The sequence below is a fragment of the Stegostoma tigrinum genome, chromosome 15, assembly GCF_030684315.1.
Source record: "Stegostoma tigrinum isolate sSteTig4 chromosome 15, sSteTig4.hap1, whole genome shotgun sequence".
NCBI classification, from domain to species: domain Eukaryota; kingdom Metazoa; phylum Chordata; class Chondrichthyes; order Orectolobiformes; family Stegostomatidae; genus Stegostoma; species Stegostoma tigrinum.
Window position 1 is genome coordinate 52119683 of NC_081368.1, and position 23411 is coordinate 52143093.

At 39.2% G+C, this 23411-nt stretch overlaps 1 protein-coding gene across 2 annotated transcripts in view; it reads left to right on the plus strand.

Annotated features, from left to right (window-relative positions):
- Positions 1 to 23411, plus strand: part of LOC125459074 (kelch-like protein 4) — a 302979-nt gene that overhangs the window by 29773 nt on the left and 249795 nt on the right. Inside the window, exon 1 of one of the 2 annotated variants that reach the window (XM_048545020.2) lies at positions 2246 to 2439. The exons of the other annotated variant lie outside the window; for it this stretch is intronic. The gene's annotated coding sequence lies outside the window, so the exon portion shown is untranslated. Of the gene's footprint in view, positions 1 to 2245; positions 2440 to 23411 lie in introns of those variants that run through there. 2 annotated transcript variants of the gene reach the window in all.

Consider the following 23411-nt stretch of genomic DNA (forward strand, 5'->3'; position numbering starts at 1 on the left):
ACTTGCTGTTCTAAACTCCAGGCAATATAAACCAAACCTATTCAAACTTTCTACTTAAAACATTTAGCCTGTTGCAGGGATTAGCCTGAAATCTTCTCTGGACTACTTCCAATGCATCGACATATATTCTTAAATCAGGAGACCAATTGTATTTATAGTTCTCCAGATGTGCTGTCACCTATAGCTAGTGTAGATGAGGAGTAATATCCTACTTGTGTATTCAACTCCCCTTGTAATAAATGTTAACATTCTAATAGCTTTCTTAATTATTTTTGTTTGCATAGTATCCTTTTCTTGAAGTTTCTGCACCAGGTCACCTGGATCCCTCTACATAACAGATCTTTGCAATCTCTCACCATTTAAAGTGTATGCTCTTATCTTAGTCTTCCTGGCAAAACTGGACAATTTCACATTTTTCCACTTTATTGGTCAAATCTTTGTCACTGTCAGTTGACCCATATCACTTTGCAGCCTTCCAATATCCTCTGTGCAATTTACTTGCCTGCTTATCATTATGGCATCAACGAATTTAGCAACAATATCTTTTGTCCCCTTTATCTGTGTCATTTATATTAATTTCCTTTTCTTCAACTTTTTACTATTTTGGTAGATTTGGTTGAACAGAAACATCCTTTGACAAAACCACGTTGACTCAGCCTGAGTACCTAAAGTTTGAAGTGCCCGACAATAACATGTTTAATAATAGTTTAACATTTTTCACAGTAAAGATGTTAGGACCTAATTGCCTGCAGCTACCTGTTTTGTTTCCCTCCTTTTCATACTTGCTACTTTGGAATCTAACAGAGTTTCCCCAGTCTGGGGCACTTTGGAACATTACAACCAACACATCAAATATTTAACTAGCAACATCTTTTTAAGCAACGTGGATAAAGTCCATTAGAACAGAGTTGTCAACCCTCAGGCCAAATAATTTCTCTGTATCACATCCCTGGTGATTGTAATACTTTAAGTTTTTAGGATTTTAGAGTGAAGAGATGGGGGAGCAATTTAATATTTGCCTCTCAGTCTAAAATTGGAATAGTTGGTTAATTGTGAGATTTTAATATTTTAATATTAAATGTTTGGAACTAGTTACAATTGTTCTTAACAATTTGCGACACTAGTCTTTGAACTCTATACTTATTCTGTTGAGGGAGTTAAATCTGATCTCTGTAATACCCGTTGATGAATATCAATTCAGACAAGTCCACTATATTTACCCGAAGGATTTAGAAATATCAGGAAGCTCTCTCTGCACTTCCTGCATGTGTTGTTTCTGTTCTGTTATTTCCACTGACTCACTGAATTTATTTACTTTTGTTGCTCCAATAATGTTTAATGTCAGCTTTGTCATGACGGCAGGGAAAAATACTTCTGCACTTGCAATTATCATTTTAATAAAACAAGAGCCAAATTTCAAAATGCATTCACTGCTTTGACATTGACTACCATAAATGTTGTATGTCCTAAATTTAGTTGTAGAACCAGCAGATGGGGGGAAAGGATGTCAACCGTTTTACAGAAAGCCGTTTAACCTAACTGTGGGAATGATTAGAGATAATGGGAACTGCAGATGCTGGAGAATCCAAGACAACAAAATGTGAGGCTGGATGAACACAGCAGGCCAAGCAGCATCTCAGGAGCACAAAAGCTGACGTTTCGGGCCTAGACCCTTCATCAGAGAGAGCTCACATTTTTTTGTGTGGGAATGATTAAATGTCTCTGGGGCATGCATCAGTATTTCAATCTGGGTGCAGGTACAGTAATCAGTATACTCTGTAACATAACCTTTCCAGTAACACTAATAACCAAAGTAATAATTCCACTTTGGTTCTACTGTATGACAATGAATAATAAGTACCCACTTAATTCATTTAGGGTTACATAAAAGATCAGACAATCTCCCATTATTCTTGGGTTAGGCTCTTTGTTAATCAGATGTAAGTTTCAAAGTTTATGAAAATATTCTCAGCCTTTTATCCTTGACAGGCTCCTATAGGCATCTTTCAAATGCGTTAATTGCAATAAGTATCAAAAGGAGTGTTTAGAATGTTAACTATCTGTCCCTATAAACCTCCTCAGTGCATAATTGCATAGAAAACAAGTACATGATCTTTGGGCTCAGAGCCTATTTAGTGTAGAAGCTGAGGGAAGTGAAACGGAAAATAATTATCTGTGACTTCCTCTCAAAGGAAAGCGTTTTGGGGTATGAGGCAAATATTTATCAGTCTTTGAAGGGCAGAAGCAAGAGGAAGCAGGTTGCTCTTGCATTTTGCGAGATAATTGGTTGTTAAAAGGACACAGAAAAACATACTTATGCTACAGCTTAGTGAATAGGTACTTTTGTTATAATAAGGAAGAAAATCATGACTTTCTTGTCTGGATACACATTTTTAATTTGACGGAATACTTCTATTTCCAGTTCCTTTAGTTTCTGAGGTAAGACTTTTTTTTCTCTTTGAATTTGTGTTTGCTACAAGCTAACATTAGCTGTAAAGCTCAGCTGGACTGAGCGAACAGGATTCTTATAATGCAGTATACCCACTATAAATACAGTAGCTGTTTTCTAAAGCAGAAATACATATCTGGCCCTTAGCAAGAATAACAGTCAAGGTGAATTCGACAAAGTGACTGCGTTTGCTGAGTTGATCCTGGCTTTGCTAAGGCATACCATTTTAGTATGTTACTTGTATCCATATATTGCCTCTACTGACTGCTTTATGGTTAGAGAGCCACAATTTAAAAGCTCAGGCATTTTCCAATATATTGTTAGGACACTTGTACAATAACAATTTTACTGAAAAATAGAAACAACTAAATTATCAAAAATATTTTCAAAGCACAAGGTACAACAATTTTTTAAAAATCCCTTGCAAAGGTTTCACTAAATCAAATTGAAGTTGCAGAAACATTTTGAAATCAATCAATTTCTGGTATGGTCAGTGAGTTTTTTTTTAAATTTTCAATCCTTTCGCTTCACTTCTTAAATACTCCCAAGATATCTGAGTCAAAGTGAACTGTGCTACCCCATATTACGGGATTTGACTTCTAAATCAAATCTGCAGTTTGCATGTCATTGGATAGTCGTGCAGACTGCATCGTTTACTTGATGAACTGCTCAGATTTTCAAAGGCTGAGGCTTTTGCTCGATGTATTAAGGGTGGTTGCGGGCATCTTTTGTGAGCAATTGACTCCTCACCTCCACCAGCAAAATAGCTAGCCAGATCAAGTTCCAAACAACAGCAATGTAAAAGGTGGCTGGCAAGCTTCTCAGTGAATCAAGAGCCTCAATGCTGATATCCTGTTTGCTAGAACGTTGGCGGCCAATCATTGACACTGTGGTGTTCTGCAGTGGTCAGTCCCTTGGACCCCATTTCTGCACCCAACTGGCCTGCAAATGGAGGGCCGCATCCCCCAAGCATGTTTCTCAACCCTGACCATGTTTCTCACCTGCCAGGCAAACATGAAAATAGTCTGGTGGTGAGTTGAAACTATTAAGTGACTGTTAATTGACCACTTAAGGGCCTTAATTGGGGTAATTTGATAAGGTTAAATCATAATCTTCTCACCCATCATTTAATTATTGAGGTGGCGTTAAGGGGCATAGCACACAGGGTAGGGGTAGAGGAAGCAGTGAGATACCAAACTTTCTGTGGACAATTTACTTCCCTGTCTCACCATCACCCAGGGAAGGAAATATCATGCCCCGTGCATTATTTAAACAAAAATTCAGGCACTGAAACATGTGGTGGGTTGAATTCATGAGCAGTTGAGGTAGACGTCAATCAAGGTGCAGAATTTAATGTAGATGTTGCTGCCGATCCAAAGCCAAGTGGTGTTGGGCATGTCCACTGAACTAAATATCACTTAAGCAGGCCTGCCCAGGTTCATAGACCCTCAGAGCAGCAGTCAGCCAATTAAAAGTTAGTGGTGGTGGCATGAGGCCCTTTATTCTGGTGTTGATTGTCCACACAGGTATCAATAGGCAGCAGCACAAGAGTTGGACAAAAGTTTCCTGCCATGGAATCAGTCAAGGTAGAGGTAGGGAAGTAACATGTTCCCCATCTATCACCATTTTACCCACCCCTACCACTGCGCTCCTCACTTCCATTGGACATTGCCTTCCACCTATGTTTCAGAGTCCAAACTTTGGACTGTGCATATGAACAGTTCTGGGATCTGTCCTGAAACAAAGTGAAAGTTAGAAAATCTTCAAAGGGTTACTGTAGATTCCCTTTCTCACAGCAAGAATGCAGGATTTTCATTTCGAACTAAAGTTCTTTTTCTAAAACAAAGTGTGAAATTATATTAACTTTTCCAACAATTCTCTTTTAACTTTTTTATTTCAATACTGAATCAAAATCAGCATGGTATGACTGGATCATAAGGCTGCTGTTTCATTAAAGATATATATGACGAGTGCTGGTTTAATTTGAGGGTTACCATGTCTTCGGTGAGGGGAGAAGTTACATAGGACGGTCTTTTATGGTAACCTTGGCTGGTACGTTGCAGACCAGCTGGCGAGCCAATTGAGTTAACTAGTGCAATTACAAGATAAGCAGGAACTTAACCAATGTGAGGCTTCATACTCTTGGCTATGTCCCCAGGAGGGTACACATATTGCCCCTGAGAGCTGATAGCCAATCAGACTGTCGATTCTTCATTACCTATAGTGGCATTGGGAACAGCAGCTGTTGTTGAAAATACATTGGACTCTTCACCAGGGATTATTCCCTGATTGCTGAAGAAAAGCAAGAGGAACAGGACTGTTGTTGCTGGGGAGGGAAATCAGAGTCCAGTTGAAATGGTGACTCTTAGCAGGTCCTCCTGTTCCTATGTTAGATCTCTTCAGAGAATCATTTTTGGTATTCTAATGCAGTAAGCGCCAGTTGGCCCATCAAGCCCACATTGGCCCTCTGAACAGCATCTCACCTAGACCTATTCCAACACTCCTCACTGTGCTCCCACACCCCAGCCTGATCCTTGTTGCCCAACATTGACCATGTAGAATTGCCCAGTGGTGTACAATCCACCAAACATGTGCACCTTTGGACTCTGGAGGAAACTGGAGCACTGGCAGAAACCCACGCAGACATGGGGAGGGCTTAACTCCAAACAGCCAGTCACACAAAGCTGGATCATGATTGGGCACTGAATGGCTCTTATTGAGGGATCCAGTACTCTGGTGGTGAATCTCTCATGGTTTGATGAATGGCTTTTTGAGGCATGGGAGACTTGTGTGTCTTCCCTAAGCCACCACTGATTTTCTAAGGAAGTTTGAAATAAAAAAAAGCCTCTTAAATAATGCTGATATATAGGCTGCTGATCACAAAATTAATTTCCTGTTATGTTGTTCTCGGATCAAAAGTCTCATCTTCTCTGCAGTTGTTGACTTGCCTGCTAAACTGGTAAGCTTGTTCATAGACATTTTGTCACCATACGAGGAAACATCATCAGTGCGCCTCCAGTGAAGCATTGATGTTCTGTTCTGCTGGCTATTTATGTGACTTGGCTTGCTGGGGTGGGTGGCATCACTTCAGAACATTGCTTCACCAGAACTGCACTGATGATATTACGTAGTATGGTGACTAAACATCTGTGAACAAACTTGCCAGTTTGGTGAGCTGGTCAACAACAGCATTAACAACCTAGGCTGCAAATGGTCTCAAAAACCTTATCTCACCTTCTCTGTGTTCTTCAGATTGTGTTCTAGCGAGTTTTGAGAAGATTTGTAGCTCAGGTTGAGGTTCTGGATGTGAGTTTGCTCGCTGAGCTGGAAGGTTAGTTTTCAGATGTTTCATCACCATTCTAGGTAACATCATCAGTGAGTCTCCGACGAAGCTTCATCGGAGGCTCACTGATGATGTTAACTAGAATGGTGATGAAATGTCTGAAAACTAACCTTCCAGCTCAGCGAGCAAACTTACATCCAGATTGTGTTCTGTTATTTTAAAACTGGTTCTGCAGTATAAACTTGTGTGATCCATCTGTAGCCCAGGTATGGTCCCTACTCTGATAAGTTAGTCAGTGTCCCCATGCCTTCTGCCTCATTTTGGTTTGCCACACTAATTATTTATTTTTCTAACATGGTTCCTTGTCTGAGCAACAAGTGTCCTGACAAATACTTTCAGGTGCACTTGTAACAAGCCAAATCAAGACCAATTCTGCAATGTTCTCTTTTGATTTCTCGCTTCTATTTCCTACTTGTTCTATTTTAATCCCTTTTACTCCAGCTTGTGCAAATATTATTTCTCACCTTGTTTTTTATCTGAAAGGAGCACGAAATAAATTGTCTACCATAATATTGTAACATTCCAATTTATCATTGATATTAATGTGATCAGTGAGGTTATCACTATTTAATAATCAAATATCAAATTACCGCTAGTTATAATTTAGGAACTTGTAGTACAATGGGAATTTTCTCGCTACGATGATGAAAGATGTTAGCAGGGCTGTTGAAGCATGGAATGCTTTGATGTAGGCAGTGCTTGCAATAAAGTCTAAAAGTTTAAATTAATACTCAACAAATGCTTGAAATCGAGGAAGGTACAGGAGAATAGAATAAATTAGAGAAGTGTGATAACGAAGTGTGAAGCTGGATGAACACAGCTGGCCAAGCAGCATCTCAGGAGCACAAAAGCTGACGTTTTGGGCCGAGTCCCTTCATTGGGTCTAGGCCCGAAACGTCAGCTTTTGTGCTCCTGAGATGCTACTTGGCCTGCTGTGTTCATCCAGCTTCACACTTTGTTATCTTGGATTCTTCAGCATCTGTAGTTCCTACTATCTCAAATTAGAGAAGTGTGTTTTTTTGCAAATGTAAAATTCTGTAGATGTTGGAAACTATATTAAAAATTCTAGAAATGCTTGGCCAGTCAAGCAGTATCTTTCCAGATTGACCTTTGGTCAGAACAGAAAAAAAATTTGGGTAATAAGTACTGAACAAATGTAGATGTAAAGGTTGAGGGGAGGGCAAGAAAAAAGTACAAAGATCTGTGAATGGTGTAAGTAAAGGAGAAAGTAGATGATAGAAATGGTGATGCCGCAGGGCAAAGAAAGATTGCAATGGGACCTTTTTTTAAGAAAAAAGGAATTATGGGAGGGAGGATGTTAAAAATACAGATTTTGCATCTCCTGCACTTTCTCTGAGAAAGGGAAGAGGAGCTTGATTGACATGTAGAAGATCCTGAATGGCGTTGAGAAAGTGCATGTGGCAAGGGTATTTCTTCTGGGTCAGCCCAAAACCAGGAAGCTGTATTTAAATCAGATGTTGCCCTCTCAGGACAAAGATGAAATTGCTGGAGGATGGTGTGATTTTTGGCTCTCTGTTTCAGTGTTGTGAGGCCAGGTCATTGAATATTATTAAGAAAGAGGTGGATAGATTTTGGTTCGGAATCTATTTTTTCAGGAGTATATGGGACTGCGGAATACAAAACAGAAAAAAAGATCACAAAGTGCGGAGCTGGATGAACACAGCAGGCCAAGCAGCATCTCAGGAGCACAAAAGCTGACGTTTCGGGCCGAGACCTGATGAAGGGCTTGGCCTGCTGTGTTCATCCAGCTCTACACTTTATTATCTTGGATTCTCCAGCATCTGCAGTTCCCATTATCACAGAAAAAAAAATCAGTTATGTTCTTACTGAATGGCAGAGCAGGTGTGAGGGGGTTGCATTGTCTTCTTCTGTTCCGATTTCAGATGTTTGTGTTTGTAGGTGCTTTCGGCGATAGGCTTGGGTGTCAGGGAGGGAATGTTGAAAATGGAAGACAAGGAAGATGTTTTATTTATGCATTTAACTTTGTTTCCATTCAGGGTCATTGTGTAAATAATCCAAAAGGCAGAATGACATTGATCTGTCTTGTTAAGTCTATCACTTTTCTATGCCACATATTCACCAAGCAGATTAGCTGCAGTATTCTCTTTTTAGCCCAGTAAATTTCAATGTTTTTGTTTTTTTTTCAGTGTGTTGTATTTGAAAAGAAATCCAAGAACAGGGCTAAATTTACACTGCCAGCGAAATCTCTTAATGCTTGGAGAATAACTGGAGGTTAATATGCTGCCTATAGATTATCAAATTATATTTGAAATTTAATGTCTTGAACAGTCAACGTTGTTTGTTTCAAGAATTAATGGGAAAAGAGATTTAATCCAAATAATTACTCCAAGTTACATTGAAGGATGGAGCTCAAACAGTCAATTTATTATTTGGTTTGATGTTTGTTTGATGGTTAAAGACAATCCCATTACGGAAATGGTAAAAGGATGATGTCAAGGTTTCTTTTTATGTACACATTTCCAAAATGAAATAATTATGCTCCAATGCTTAATTTGGAGCATTTAGACAACTGTTGTTTCAGAATTAGTCTCAAAATTAAGTCAAATGTTAATTCTTCAAATCGATGTTGCAGAGAAATAAAGGTCAGTGTTTTGGCCGATCACAAATGTTGGAGACATTGTGGGCAATGCGGTGGTTTACCTTACATTGAATAACATAACAATGAATTGTTGCAAAACATCTGTGTCATCCAGCATATCCCCTCATTTGCTGAAAGCAATACTGCAGGCAGTAGGCAAGTAGGTTACCAAGAGTGTCCACGATCATTACTTCAGTCCGATTTTAAAAATTGAGCAACAGATACCGATCAAAATGCTTGAAAGAATACAATCATTTCTGTGTTAAGTCAGCAAATGAGTCATTTCTGCAAAGTGGTTGACAAGAGCTCTGTGTTGTGGGTTGTATAATTATGTCAATATCCTGGACTTCCATTTTTAGATCGAGGCAGAAGATACAGGGGGTTTTATTTACTTGCTGGTTTGTATGATTGGCCTCCTACCTTGGGAGATTCATGGCTTTGAAGGCATTGAGTGAATGGTTTGTTTTCAGTTTTATCGTGCTCTAAACTTTTCTTTAGTGGAACAATTAGAAATATAAGTACCAAACACAGACTGCAGAAGTCAGGCATTGGCTGTTTTCAATAATATGTAAGGAATCATCAATGGGCGAAATAGTAAGAAGCTCTGGAGCAGACCCTTTCTTTGCATTAGCTTAAAGATTCTGTCCATCTTGGGTATTTTGAATATGTAGTGTGTGTAATTGCTTATGGAACTTTCTGAACACTTAATGAAATTCTAGCTTCAGTTTCTTTGCTCAATAGTTCTCTTCCGGGAATGTCCTACTGACAAGAGGAAGAGGAGAAGCAATAGCAGGTGCTGGATGGAAAGCAAATAGAAGGCACCTAACAAATGTATTTATAGGCCTAGGGCAGCATACCTGCAGCTCTCAGAGGAACATTTCATCAAAAGAACTCACTTCTCATGCAAGGCTGTGACACAGTTGTGTCACTGCCTAAAACAAGAACTGCAACTAGCTAGCATAGCAGTGATGTTTCATCCTGATGTTTACTTAATCAGGACCTTCTGTGCCAGATTCTTTCTGGAGGTCTTGTCCCCTGCTGCTTCAGAAGTTTGCTCATCTTTATCCCTCACAAATGAAAACAGCATACTCATCTCTTTTCAAGTCCTGCTACTTAGAGTGTAGTGCACCATGCTTCATGTTGGCAACTTTCCAAATGCATGGCTGTTGAGGCTAAGCTTCAAAATTGCACAGGTACTGTAGAAGATGCTCCATATCCTTGCCCCACATGCCCAACTAGTACTTCTGAAAAAGCTAAATCAACCCCAATACATTAATCTGAATCACTAACAGTTCAAATAACCTAGCCTGTACATTGTAACGCTGGCAGTAGTTCTCAGCTAGTGGCCTTGGGAGAAAATACACAGCTAAAGTCACTAGCCCAATTCAAAGATCAATTTCTTGCATATGTGAAATTTAAAAGAAATGCACACAATATAAGAATTTACTTATTTGGAACAGGTTCAATCTTAGTCCATCAGCCATGTATTGAGTAAACAGCATTGGGTTTCTTGACAGCATTAGAACCTAAACTGCAAATCTTGATGTAAAAGTTTGTTAAAACATTTTCTTTTATATTCACTTATGATTTCCTTCAAATTGTCCTTCTGTACGTCCTGGGAAGTGTGTAAATATTGTGCAAAAGTACTCAATGCATTTTAAGCACATCCCATTCGAAGAATTTATTGCTCCTTTGCATAGTCAGACACATATGATGCTCTCAACATTGAATCTGTGTGCTAAGCTGTTGCAGATTTTATCGAAAGCCCTTTGATGAAAGTTACTGCCTTACCCAGGATTTAGTCAAACCAGTTATGTGAGTGGCCTCAAGAACAATATAGGAAGGAAGGAAGCAGAAGGAAACTTGTGTGGGATATGATATAACAGTTAATTTATTTGGTTACTTTGGTTTAAGAAGTAATTGTGCATGTTGTATTGCATGTCGAAAAGCACAAAGGGACTGGATTTTGCTGATGAATAGTAGAGCAAAGATACTTATTGCTAAACTAAAGAAATCTCCCAGATCATAACTACCTGAGGCATGGTATTTGACTTTTTTGAATCCGTTTTAATCTGATTCCAAGTCATCCAACTTCAGTGTCATTCACAGCCAAAAACATTGAAATATTCCCATAGGCAGCAAACCAGGAAGGAAAAACATCCTTCACTTTTTAAAAAATTTTCAATTTTATAGATTGTGAAATAAATAATTACAGTTTACAGGTTAACTGAGAAGCTCAAATGTCACAAACAAAACTTTCACATTGTTTTTAAAATTGTAATGGAGGAATTGACATTCAATAAAAACAAGCCAAGGAATTCTGTTCAATGTTGAAAACGCTTTTTCCAATCCTGACTGAACAAAAAGTACACTGGTACATTTTGCCGATTCCTGCCATAGAAATTCCTGGATCTGGCACTTGCATGATAAAATAATGGAAACCTTTCCAAGAATCCTTGCAGTTAGCAGCAGAGAGGATTGATGTGCAAATTAACTCCTTCGTATAGCAGTCAGTGTGCTGTATTCCCTCTTTAATTTTCCAGCAACACAGCTAATCTGTCATGAAAGGATAAATATTTAAAGTGCAAGGTTAGACTGTCAATCAATGAGTGGGTAAGATGGTCAGTGAGCTGTCAGGGTGCCAACAGAGTGAGGCAGTGGGGTGCCAGTTGGGTGAGGGGTTAGGATGGCAGGCAAGTGGATGAATGCTTGAGGTATGTCAAGTGGTCTGATTGATAGTTGCTGGGTCCGGTGGAGTTGGGGAGAGTGTGAAGTAATTGGGGTAACAACATGTGATTTGGGGTTAACGTGGTGAGCCAGATTTTCAGTGATGCTATTCTCAGGAGTTAGGACAATTTGTTTTTAATCCTTTTAATCGTCCTGAGTAAGTATTAAGCTTAAGTGAGTCATAGCCTTGTGAAATTTCCTAATATTTAATGGGTCTTTTTGGACGATTCTAGACGTAGGGTAATTTTTCCATCAGAATTTTCAATTTCCTGGCAATTACTATGGAGTGACCATTTTGGGTTTTCCATATGGCCTCAATACAGTTTGAATCTATTTTGCCAAATGATTTATTTCCCATCAAAATGCCTGGACCACTGAGATGGCCTAATCAGACTGTTTAACAGTAATTAGTATGTTAAACTTTTAACATTGTCTCTGACTTTTTCAACAAAATGTGTAATTTTTTTTCAATCTTTTACAATAAGATTAACAGCATGAAAAGAAAATGACAACATTCTCGTCAGTTTAATGGTATCTAATTGATTCAATTAACAGGGCATCTCAAGAGTGCAACCTGTGGTTAGTAGACAATAAGTTTTTCGCACCAGAATTACGCCATTTGGCCCATTAAGTCTGCTTCACTATTCGATCATGGCTGACATGTTTCTCAACCCATTCTCGAGCTTGCTCCTCATTAAGCCTTAAACCCCTCACTAATCAAGAACTTATCTATCTCTGTCTTATATGTACTCAATGTCTTGTTCTCCACAACCCTAAGTCTACAGCCATGAGTTTCATAGATGAACCACCCTCTGGATGAAGCAATTCCTCCTCATTGCAGTTCTAAATAGTCAACATTTCTCTGAGGATGTGCCTTTGTGTCCGTGGGTCTCCTATTGTGGAATCATCTTTTCCATATCTACTCTATCCAAACCTCTCAGCATCCTGTAAGTTTCAATCAGATCACCACGACCCCTTCTAAACTCCAAGTACAGACCCAGAATCCTCAACTATTCCTTACATGACAAGTCCTTCATCCCCATTCTCTTGAAACTACTTTAGACCTCCACCTACACAAGCATATCCTCCCCCTGATACAGGGCCCAAAACTTCTCTCAATATTCCACATGCGATCTGACCAGATCTTTGTACAACCTCAGAAGTACATCTCTGTAACTTCTGTATTTCCATACTTTCAGTTGCAGAAGTAATGACAGGAAACATTTTTGGTTTCATTGTGATTATAACCTAAAAATCCCAGCCAGTGTTTAAGTTAAATGAAAAGTTCAACTTGCGTCTTAATGAAAAATAGTGGTGTTTATAATTCCCTTTCTCCTTCAATTTTGATATTCTATTCATTTGCCAAGATTTCCTTGTTTTTTGTCCTGTATGTGGGTCACAGTTTTATTGATGCTTGTAGTTATTGGGAGCAAGTTATCTCCAGGGGATAGACAGTGCCTGAGTCTTTGTAGCTGAGTTTCCACATGGTCATCTACCATGGCATCATCAGTGTCGAGGAGTTCTCCAATCAAGTTGCCAAGTGTGTTTGACTTCTCCTTTTTTAGCCTTCACACATTGTAGAGTTTGCTATCTGACCTAATACGTAAGTCAAGCCCTTCCAGAATTGTAGGGAGGGCAGGAACATGGAGTGCAAGACACCAAACAGTCCAATACAGTTCTGATTCATGCCCTTTTTCCATCTGCTCTAATGGAAGTGGGGCCCTGTGCAGTGCATATTGTCACGGAAAGAGTGGGTGAGATTGAGGTGCTAAGGGAGGTAGTCAATTTTCTTCAAAGTCCTGGAGTGTTCTGCTTATTTTTAATAAAATGCTCAACAAAATGGCAGTTTTCAATTTCAGGATAATAAAGCTGTGCCTGATCCTATTCATTTGACCGTTTGCCTTGGTAATTTGTACAAGTATGACATGAGTGTGGAACAGTTAACTCTCATTATTTTTTCCAGATATTAAATTGTGTTGATGTTCATGGAAAAATATAATTAAAGCAGTTTTGCCATACAGTGGCTGCAAGAAAAATACAAGAAGGAAATAGAAAAAAAGAACATTTGTAAGATTTGGCTTAGTTGAGTAAGTAACACAGTCTCATCTCAGGCTCCTTATGTTTTGGGATTGGCATGCTCTGAACATTCTGTTGAATTAAAATAATACTTTGGAATTAAAATTATACTCTCGAAGAGTGAGGGTTACAGGCATTGGAGGGGCAATAAGGGTTCCACATGCTAATTTTGCAATGAATACAACACTATTTTCTTCTGCAGTATTGAAAACGTAGGTCCAGTTTGAGAGATTGGTTTCTTTTTGTCACCTACATTTATTCTAAAACCTCCCTATCACTTAAGTAATACTTTGCATATCTGTTCCTCCGACCAAAGTGAAAAACCTCTTAACTTTTCACATTTTATTCTATCTGCTATGTTCTTGGCGGTTCACAAAACTTATCCAGATCCTCCTGCAGCTGCTTTACATCTTCTTCACAACACAATCCACTTGCCGTATCACCCTTAATTTTTAAAAATATTAGATTTGGTTCCCACATCCAAATCATTGCTACAAATTGTCTAAAGCTGGGGCTCCAGTATTGATTCTTATGATACCCCACTAGTCACAGTTTGCAAATGTGAGAATGATCCATTTATTCCTACTGTTTTCTATCTGTTGGCTAGTCTTTAATCCACGCCAGTACATTACCAGCTATCATCAAAATATGACAAATTATACACCTGTCTGTTTTGGGTTCCACTTCAGAATTGTTATCTGTGCTCTCTTAGCCTTCAACCCTCCTGAAGTATCCACAAGGCAGTAAAGTTACTCCCCATAGCAGTGGGTTTGGCCCATGAGTAACAGCTTGTGTCCACATGTTGGTAGCTCTGAACACTGCATGTCTGGGGACTGAAACTCCTTGTCCTGTGATGCATTAGCATAGAGTTGTAATCGATCAAGTTTCTAGTGCACAACCTGTAGAAGATGCAATTGAGGTGTTCTCAGTAGTTAGGCTATGTACTGAAAGGGAGAGGTGTGTATATTTGACTTTGTCTTCAAAGTGAAGTTGTCTGCAAATGAGAATCAAATTACCACACAAAAGCAGATAGCAGTCAACTCTTTGCACCTTATGCAAGATACGTCATTGAGCTGCGAAAATATAATCTGTTGGTGCATCATACATCCACATATGCCTTGCTTGTAGCATGAATTACAAATGGTCAGCCAGTCAGTCTGGGGTGACCTTTCTTCCTTTACTTTTCAGAGGTTGAAAACAATTACAGCAACTGCACTGCTATCATTTGAACTCCTGTACGTTTAATCATGCAGATGCCCTCTCTGAACAGGTTTTGGACATTTTGTTTGTATAATTTTGTGTTAAATTTCTGTGAAATGCTGTGCATGTTTTATTGAAAGCACGACATAATTTGCATTGTTGTGATCTCAACAAAGTGGCATGTTTACTTACTGAGCCACGGAGGGCATATTTATGATGATTAATGTGTGCATTTTTGTTGTAAAACAGAAGGTTTTGTATTGATAAGTTTGATGCTTTGCAATTTTTCATGTGAATTTCTGTAACTGAATAACTGTAAATTGTGTTAGCAAGCATATTTTAAATTCTTAAATATTGTTCATGGTTTAGGCATTTATGTCGCTGCAGAACAAATCAAACACCCTCATCCGTGTATGTATGTGTGCGTGTGTGTGTGCGTGTGTGTGTGCGTGCGTGTGTGTCTGTGCGTGTGTGTGTGTCTGTGTACGTGTGTGTGTGCATGTGTGTGCGTGTGTGCGCGCGCGTGTTCACGTGTGCGCGGATGTGTGTGTTTCACACACTAAAGTATCAAAATTACATGAGCAGTCGGTATGGATTATAGATAAGCATAACACTTCCAACATGTTGCGTTGTATGTACCACATAGTGTGTGGGTACTGAAAGCAATGTTTACTGTTACTATGCTTTGAAATTATTTCTGATCTGTTATTTTTATGTCTATTCTATTTGTGCATTTGAGTTTTTCATGATCATGTTCCACACTGTATGTTGTGCCCTTCTTGACCAGTAGGTTTCTTTTCTGATGGAGTTGTGTAAGTGTTGCAATTTTCTATGTCGACCTCCAATCTCTCTTTCCTGTCCTTTGTCGCTAGAAAACATTGATTTTTGACTCTAATATTGAAGTTCAAATCTGTAGGTGCTTCATTTTAAAGAAAAAGTACCATCATGCTGAAAGATTGCTTTTATTACATGGTTTTGAAATATTGATTCTCTTTTTGAAATTGAAATTATTGTCTGCTTTACTCCAGCTGTCACCTTACCACTACCACTACCGGTGCAAATATCAATTACATTTTCAGAATGCAACAGCTTCTAAGGTTGTATTGGATTTCTGTATTCCTAAGTTCATATGTATTCAGACATATCATACATTTATTGTACTTCCTCAGGAGTTCCAACTACTTGCCATGTAAATTAGGATAGGATAATTGCTGGATAAAGCTGTGGTAGTTTCAATACTGCTACTACTGATCTAATTATCTTGACTGCCATAAGTAAACAACACATCAAATAGAATATATTTGCGTGGCCCTTCTACAATCATTCCGTTTGTTGACCCTATCATTTTACAGGGAGTTGGAGAAAAGCATTACACTGTTTTTGAAGCGCATGCAATGATATCAAATCAGAGTGAAGTATTTGAACAGTCCCAGCAGTTTGACATCATTTCAGTAGATAAAATAGAAACTTCTAAATATTCTACTCTACCCAATGTTACTTTTTTTTTCATAAATAAGCATTACTTGCAACTGCAGCACTGACTGGCAGAATGTTGCTGCCTTTTTTGTTGTGATTTGTTTATTTTTCTTGTGTTTTGGCTGTAACATAGTCTGACATCTTGAAGAGCACAGCATGTCAGTCAGCATCTAAGGGGCAGGGAAGTCAATGTTTTAGCCTGAAACATTGACTTCCCTGCTCCTCAGATGCTGTCTGACCTGCTGTGCTTTCCCAGCTCCACATTTATTGATCCTAGCTTCTGGCATCTGCAGTCCTTTACTACCTCTGATACCTTAAAGTTCATTTATAACACCAATAGGTTATGGGGCTACAATAACAGATCCATACACTTTGTCTGGGTTTTTTGCTTATTGCACATTCTATTTGCCATCTTAGATTTTAAATATACACCTTATTACAACATTCTACTTTTTTTCTTTTAAAGAATGGGAACCATTTTTCTGAAACATTTGCAAGGATATATTCTGTTTGTAGATTCAGATGATGTCTTGGTTCATGTACAATATAACCAGGTCTAGCTTTTGTACAGAAATCAAAACTTGGTAGTGTAGCTTCACTCTGCAGTGTGGATTGTTGCCTACCCTGATATCTTCAGCAATCAAGTCATCATCCTGTTATTATGGGTAGCGGTTGATGTGCAGTTCTAATGTTTTCTATCTCTCCACAGGACTTGGCCATTGCTCATTAACACATCATAAAACCTAGGCTGGACTCAATGAATTATCCTTACAAAGACGGTGTGTGAATCTTGGACTTGTATACATTGCTGTGATACAAATTGGAATAACTCTCTGCATGTTCATTCTCCAGATTCTTGTGCCATTTTCTCCCTTCTTTCCATCCATACACTGTATGTGTGTGGGGTGGTGAGAGTCTGGATCTGTCTTTTGAACATGAATGCTTCTGGTGAGGGTAAACTGTGGAATTAGTGTGTAGATTTGACAACAGTTGCGCGAAGTACATGCCTCATCCCCCATCTCAGTCCCAAGATAGTGGAGGATCCAAGGGAAAGATGTATTGTGTGAACTGGGCCAGCTGGTGCCAATAGTGTAGAAGGGGATGTTTTGGTCTGTGAGCACACCCAGGCTTATCTTTTATTCCGTGTTCGTTCTAGACCTCACAACTAGGGAACTTTGTTTTCCCAAATTTACTGTCTATCTTTCAAGGATTTAACAATTTCCGTGAAATTGCCTTTTCATGCTCAATCCAAACCAAATAGGTCGAGTAACCTCAACTGCTCCTCAAATAATGATTCCTGGGATGGTAGGAACAATCTGGTGATCCTCCAATGCATCACCTCTATAAGTGTACATCCTGTGCCCTTGCCCACTTCCCTGTTCCTTTCAATTGATATCCAATGCGGAAGAATCTGGTGATGGAGGCAGTAGATGATAACAATAGGAGGTTTTATTGTTGTTGTCCACCATATCCCATTCGAGTGTAGATGCACTGTCTTATTTCTCTTTGAGTGCCCGTCTGCATTTTTAATCATAATGTACTTCATTTCTCCTATCACTTTAGTCATATCTCTTAGTTAACAGGAAATCCAACTTCGCACAATAGCAGAGATCAATTACAGCTTAAAAACAACAAAAAAATATAAATGCAGACAATCAATTCATTGCCATGGCATGGGATCATGGCATTTTTGAAGGGGTTTTTTTGCTGATGAAGTGTTAAAGCTATCTGTTCTCTCAAACATACATAAAATATCCCATGTTGTTAGTTGAATAGTTGAGGAAGAGCATGGGAGTTTACCGACTCTGGCCAATATTTATTGCTCACCTGTCAATGTTAAATAAACCATTTGATCATTTTACCTCCCAGCTGCTAGAGCGTCCTTACTGCTACATTTCCCTACATAACTGCAGCAGCTCCAATTCCATGTTCAGAGCTTTGTCGCATGTTGGAGTTGGAAGAGCCATCAAAGAAATGTAAGTTTGTCCTTGACCTACAAGGAATGGCTACAGATGGAACACTATTTTATTGAATATAATTAAATATTGATCTGTTCCATGACCCAGTAAAAGCCAACCCTGAGTAGTGAAAACTATTGATCATAACACTGGCCTAGTATTGAATGAGTTATAATGTGACTTATATAAGAGTAACAGTGTGCTTTTAAAGTGATGCCATTGATCTATATTAAATATTCATACAGTTATCTTTCCAATTAATAATTCTGTGAATCTGTTTTTCTGTATTTCATTGATTTCAACTAGTCAATCTTTATAAACTACTGTGAGGAAAGGCCAATATCTTTTAGTTCTATCTTCAACAATGACCACCTAGATTGGCTTTTTCAGGTTTTTGAATGTATAAGCAGACCTGTCAAGGTTCATACATTTGGGGGAAGATTTGGTTGCCTCAGTTTTGAAAAGAAAACTGTTTCAATGCATCTTACTCTAAGAAATCAGCACAGCTCCATACTTAAATGGATTTGCAATTGGTTTCCCTGTTTTGATCATAAATCTCTTTCTATCAAAAAGCTTATCCTTGGGGTTTCTGCATGTCAAAGATCCATTTGAGATTCATTGAATGGGTGTAAATAAAATGACATACTTCATCTGACTCCGATGACAGCACTTGGATCAACCCGGCAACATGATACAACAATCAATTTCTAACGATTTGTCAACAGCATTTTCAATATTGAGCTGCCGCTGCAGAAATATACCATGAAAACAAAATGAGGGAAATGTAAGTTAAGAAATGTGCAATATAAGCTCTGCGTGTAAAGAGCTGAGTATGTTAGATTTAGGTGACACACTCTCAGTATATTTATATTGAGCAATCATTTGTTTTTCAAATTAATAAAAAAAACTGCTAGACAACCCTTTCTTGAGAAAATAAGAATCAGGAAATTTCAGCAACATTTTTATGCAAGTCACATGCAAATGATCATAGCATTTTAAAAAATTCAACTGTGCATTCGTATCAAAAGAAAAATTGATCACAGCTTAGCACAAAGAGGCTAATTGTATATTCACGTGACTAAATATAATTTTGTTTTCTTGTTGACAACATTGTCCATTTGGTTCAATGATATTTTTGTCCAGGTGTCAGATTTCATGGAAGCCTATGGTCATGTGAGGTTAAGATTACTTAGTAAACCCATATGTCTTTAAAAAGATGTGTATTCTGGCTGTGACAAATGCTGGAATTAACTGGTGTAGAATATCAAAGCAGTAAGTACTCAAAAATAATGATAGAGAAAGGAGGTGAGCATGCTCCAAGATCTTCAGGCACAGTACTGATCACCTTTTAATGTAGGATTTGGATAGGAGGGAAAGATCTCCAAAACAGAGGATCCCAGGTGGATCTCCAGAGTGTTAAGATTCTTTTGATTTGATTTATTATTGTCACATGTACCAAGATGCAGTGAAAAGTATTGTTTTGAATGCTATCCAGGCAAATCATTCCTTACATAAGTACCTCAGGGTAATAGAACAGAATGTGTTACAGCCACAGACAAGGTGCAGAGAAAGATCAACTCGCAAGAGAGATCTGTTCACAAGTGTGATAACAGTGGGGAAGAAGATATTCTTGGTTTGTGTTTTTAAATGTTTGCATCTTTTGCCCAATGGAAAGCAGTATAATTGTGATATGAAGCATCTTTGATTATGTTGGCTGTATTCCTGAGGCAGTGGCAAGTATAGTTGGAGCCAATGGATGTAAGATTGGTTTTTGTGATTGACTAGGCTGTGTTCACAACTCTGACTTCTTGTGGTCTTGGGCAAAGCACTTGCACACCAAGCTGGGATGCATCCAGCTAGGATGTTTTCTATGGTGCATCAATGAAAATTGGTAAGAGACATGGGCATGCTGAATTTCCTTAACTTTCAGGGGACATAGAAGCATTCTTGTGTTTCTCACTGTAGTGTTGAAATGGATTGGCCAGGAAAGGTCATTGATGATATTTACTCCCAGGAACTTTAAAGCTCTCAACTACCTCCACCTCAGCACCATTGATACAGACTGGGTCATGTCCACCACTCTGCTTCCTGAAGGCAATGACCAGCTCTTGTCATATTGTTGACATTGGGGGATAGATTGTTGTCTGTCTTCACAGCATAGCACTAAGCTCACCATCTCTTTCCAGTACTCTGTATCGTTGTTGTTTAAGGTTTGACATACTGTGGTGGTGTCATCAGCAAACTTGTAAATGGAGGTTGAACAGAGTTTGGCCACGCAGTTGTGTGTTTGAGTATAGCAAGGTTCTGAGTACGCGGCCTTGTAGAGCACTGGTGTTGAGAATTATCATTGAGTTGGTGGTGTCACCTGTCCTTGCTGATTGTGGTCTGTGGTCAGGAAGGTGAAGGAATTATGGTGTTGAAGGCAGAATGCAAGTCAATAACTAAGAGTCTGATGGAGGTGACTTTGTTATCCACCTGTTCCATTCATTACAGTAGGGCCGGGGAGATGGCGCCTGCTGTGGACCTACTGTGATGGTAGGCCAATTGTAGTGAATCAAGGCAGCCTGGGAAGCTGGAGTTGTGTGTCATTCCTAACCAATTGATGGATACCTGAGACACTGGGTGACAGTCATCAAGGTATGTTGCCTGATTTTTCTTTGGTACCAGGTGATGGTGGTCTTTTTGAAGCAGGCGCGATCCTCTGATTGGAGTAAGGAGAGGTTATGGATGTCGGAATAGTCCCGTTGGCTGGCCTGCACAGGATCTGAGTGCACCACCGGGGACTCCGTCTGGGCCAATCACTTCTCATGAGTTCATTCTCAAGTAAGCTGATCTGGCACCTTTGGTGGTGGGGGTGGGGATGTGGGTGACATCATTTCATTGACCTTTTGTTCAAAATGAGCATAGAATGTATTGAACTCATTCGGGAGAGATACATTGGTTGTCTGTGATTCTACATGGCTTCATTTTGTTCACCCGTTCAAAATGACTAGACAGCCTAAACTGATCTCCTCCCTCCTCCTTCCTCTACATCCTTCCAATTCATGTACCCGTCCAGCTGCCTTTTTAAATGCTGTATGTGTATTCATTACCACCACTGGCGTGAAAAATGTGGCCTTTTTTTAAGAAAAATGCTTTACCCCTTACCTGTAAACCTAAGCCCTCTAGTTTTGCATCCCCCTACTCTGGAAAAAAGGCCTTGGCTGTTCACTCTATTCATGCCCCTCATGACTTTATGAGCCTCTATAAGGTCACCCTTCAGTCTCTGACACTCTAGAGAAAAAAAGCCCCAGCCTATTTAGCCTCTCCCTACAACTCAAACCCTCCAACCCTGGCAACATCCTTGTAAATGCTTTCTGCATCCTATCAAGTTTAGCAACATCTTCACTATGGCAGGGAGACCAGAATTGATTGCAGTATTCCAAAGGTGGCCTAACGCATATCCTGTACAGCCACAACATGGTACCCTAAATCCCTAGACTCAATGTATTGACCAATGAAGGCAAGCATGCCAAGCACCTTTTTCACCACCATGTCCACCTGTGACTCCGCCTTCAAACAGCTATGTACCTGCAGCCCTAAGTTTTTTTGTTCAGCATCACTGTAGAAATCCATCAAAAGGGGCTTCTAATGAATAAAAAATCTAAGGGAATCTCTTGAGTGTCGTAGAATCTAACACACATTCCTCTGGCTTCAAGGAACAGCTGTCAGAAACCAGTAATAGTTTTAGGTATGTCCTATGATAACCGGTGAAGACTGTCAGAAAATTGAACAGAGCCTAAACATTTCAGATTATTCAGAAGATACACAACATTTTTAGGATTAACCAGATTTCTTAGATACTTGGTACAAATATCCTGCCATATTTAACTCCACTTACAAATAATGAAAGGCAGCAAACTTATTTAAAATGAAAGATACAATTGGGGAAAATATGAAAACTTAATGGCTTTCTCTGCTGTTTCGAATTCCATTCAAATATATTTAATATTACTATTTTCTTCAGGCTATTATTTATCCACTTCATCACAAAACAAAAATCTACTGCCCTTCTATTTTACATTAAAAATCCTGGAGATTCTGCATTGATTAAGGTTGCAATATCTTGTTTGTCTATGGAGTGTGGCTGCTAATCTATTGTACAGGTTGTTTCATTAATCTCTATGTTCTTCATATTTTCCATATCTTCAATAATATTATTCTTTCTGTACAAAAAGGTATTAATATGTGCCCTCCTTAATCCATCTCACCGATGATCCTTTACCTTTTGTCTTTCTAATGCAGTCTACCGTCTCTTTTCTGACTCTCTTTTCATTTTTACAAATGCATTGGTTATATTCCTCTTGAACAAATTCATGTGGTTTTAAAATGTAGGGGTAGAAATGCTCCAAATCAGCAGTAGTAAATCAATCAAAGAAAAGAGCTTTACACTACTCCTACACTCAGTGGACAAACAAAAACTCACCATGAGTAAAATGACGACTGCTTATTTGATATGGTTCATTTGGCATTCACATTGAACATAAATAATTTTGTGTCTTTTTTTTTCTAGTGTGACCTCAGTTCCCTACCTCTAGGTCAAGCACAATTGATTCCCTCCCCCCACTGCACCACACAACCAGCCCAGCTCTTCCCCCCCACTCACTGCATCCCAAAACCAGTCCAACCTGTCTCTGCCTCCCTAACCGGTTCTTCCTCTCACCCATCCCTTCCTCCCACCCCAAGCCGCACCCCCAGCTACCTACTAACCTCATCCCACCTCCTTGACCTGTCCGTCTTCCCTGGACTGACCTATCCCCTCCCTACCTCCCCACCTACACTCTCTCCACCTATCTTCTTTACTCTCCATCTTCGGTCCGCCTCCCCCTCTCTCCCTATTTATTCCAGTTCCCTCCCCCCATCCCCCTCTCTGATGAAGGGTCTAGGCCCGAAACGTCAGCTTTTGTGCTCCTGAGATGCTGCTTGGCCTGCTGTGTTCATCCAGCCTCACATTTTATTATCTTACAATTGATTCATGATGTTTTACTGAATGTGTTGCCCCTTGCAGTGTTATCAGCAGCTACTTGACATTAGCTACCAGACATGAAGTTCTGGAATGCACTTTAAAGTGTAATAATGGACATGAGCCCTATTTACTTGCTCAGTTTCAAAGCACTGTTCACAGAAAAAGAAGGAATGTTTTCCTGGTGACTTAGTCGAAATTCCTTAAACATAGTTTAAGGAGAGTTAATGATTGAACTCTTCAAGATATCAACTGGAAAAGGCCAGGTAGATAAAGATAACATAATTTCACTGTCTGGGGATTCTAGAGCTGTGCGCCATTGTCTATAAACTAGAACCAGACTACTCGGGAGAGAAGTTAGGAAACACTTTTATCTGCCATGGGTGGCAAAGGTTTGGACCTCTTTTTCACAAGTGGCACTTGATGCTAGATCGTTTTTTATTTCATTTTACATCTGACATTTCTGTTAAGCAAAGGCAGATATATGGAGTTAGGCCACAGATCAGCCATGATTTCATTTGAATGACAGAATAGGCTTGAAGGGCTGAATGCCCTACTCA